General features: G+C 44.2%; 1 non-coding gene across 1 annotated transcript; it reads left to right on the forward strand.

The window, feature by feature from the left end:
- Positions 1 to 369: 369 nt before the first annotated feature.
- Positions 370 to 486, forward strand: LOC121565528. Its single transcript, XR_006000609.1, has one exon. It is a non-coding gene; the product is annotated as a U5 spliceosomal RNA (small nuclear RNA).
- The last annotated feature ends 1,250 nt before the right edge of the window (positions 487 to 1,736 follow it).

A 1,736-nucleotide genomic window follows, 5' to 3' on the forward strand; every position in this document is an offset into this window, starting at 1 on the left:
AGACAGACAGACAGACAGACAGACAGACAGTGCGTAATGAAAAAAATCCAAACTGAAAGAAGGGCAAAGCGCTTTTCGTGCGGTCCAGCGTTTTCCCTCCATTTTTCTTAAAAAAAAAAAAAAACGTTTTATTGGGTTTGGCATTCACCAGGATAGTGTCTGTCTGTCTGTCTGTCTGTCTGTCTGTTTTTCACCAAAAAAAGAACAAATACTTCACCAGGATAGTGGGTCTGTGTCTGTCTGTGTGTTTGTCTGTGACTTTTTCCCCACAGCCCCCGAAAACTTGGCGAGTGGGTTCGGGGACAACCCGCGAGAACCCAGCCTTGAGTAAACAGAGTGCGTCTCAGGCCCCGACCTCTGACTTCCATACGACTCTGGTTTCTCTTCATTACGCACAAGCCTTTCGCCTTTTACTAAAGACTTCCGTGGAGAGGAACACTTACGAGTTCAACGTATTTTTGGAGGGGCTTTGCTTCTGGCAGAGCCCGATATCTTGTTTCAAGAGAAATCAACAGAGACGGCGCCTGCCTGCCTGCCTGCCTGCCTGCCTGCCTGCCTGCCTGCCTGCCTGCCTGCCGCGCAGACTTTTTGCTCAGGCATTTGAGTTCGTGCTGGCTGACCGGCGTATTTTTCCAGTCAAAGTAGTCACTCGGCCAATTGAATTCAAGCCCGACAACGACGACTGGCGTATTTTCCAGCCTTTGAACAAATAGTAGCACTGGACGCATTAGCGACTTTTCCTTGATGCATTAGCGACTTTTTGGAGAAAAAAAAACACTTGCCTTTCGCCATGGAAACGTGGAGGGGTGGCGATGGGTGGAGCACACTTTAGCCTATTAGGGATTTATTATTCTCCTAAACTGATGGGATGACTAACTTAGAAATAATGCATTCTTGACTGGGCTAATGTAGGCTGTGACACCTGGCAAGGCTGTGATTGATGTGAAGAGAAGATAAGGATTGTGTCTTCAAATGCTAGACTATAATAGTTCATTGTGATTTATGAGTCTTCCTTTGACATGGGAATGATGTCTAAGGGAGCTGGCTCTTCTCACTATGATAGGTTGTTATGATAATCTTGTGTCTGCCTGAAGTGTGTAACAAATGGCGCCGAAGAGATGAGACCAACCCCCTGCATCAACGGATTGGCTGAGAAAGTTTAAACCACGCTCAAGTCTTTACTCTAATTGGCCAGCAGAGAAGTGGGAAACTTCCTCTGTCTAGTATTTGGGTATTGTTTCTGGAGCAATGTGTTAGTTGTCTGGAATGTCCTGCGAGGCATATCAGAGAGCCCGTATATACGAAACATCATATTTACCATTGAAGGTTTTTGCATTAATTAAAATAACTAGTATACCTTAGAAGTCGTGTTGACCTCTTTTGTTCCTGATACCAGATTTGAATTGACGCGACTTTGACAATTGGTGACACCCGTCGTGATCTGGTAGAAGGGACTTCGCTGGGTAAATGTCCGGCCCATTTGGTCAACTCTTTAATCGAACCGTGTGTTTCACAAACTGCCCGGGCTTCTATAAAGGTAAGCAGATACCTGTTGTTAAATAACCAAAAATCTGCAAATTGGCTTTATCCAAATTAATTTTGTGAAACACCTGTCTGATGTAAGTGAACTAAATTATGAAATTATTATGAGTAGACAAGCACAATATTGTGACATGCAAACCTTTGCTAAATGTGATGTTTAAAACCATGGTACCAGAGTGTTGATTCTACCGGCA

Source organism: Coregonus clupeaformis, unplaced genomic scaffold (genome assembly GCF_020615455.1).
Source record: "Coregonus clupeaformis isolate EN_2021a unplaced genomic scaffold, ASM2061545v1 scaf6290, whole genome shotgun sequence".
In the NCBI taxonomy this organism is placed as follows: domain Eukaryota; kingdom Metazoa; phylum Chordata; class Actinopteri; order Salmoniformes; family Salmonidae; genus Coregonus; species Coregonus clupeaformis.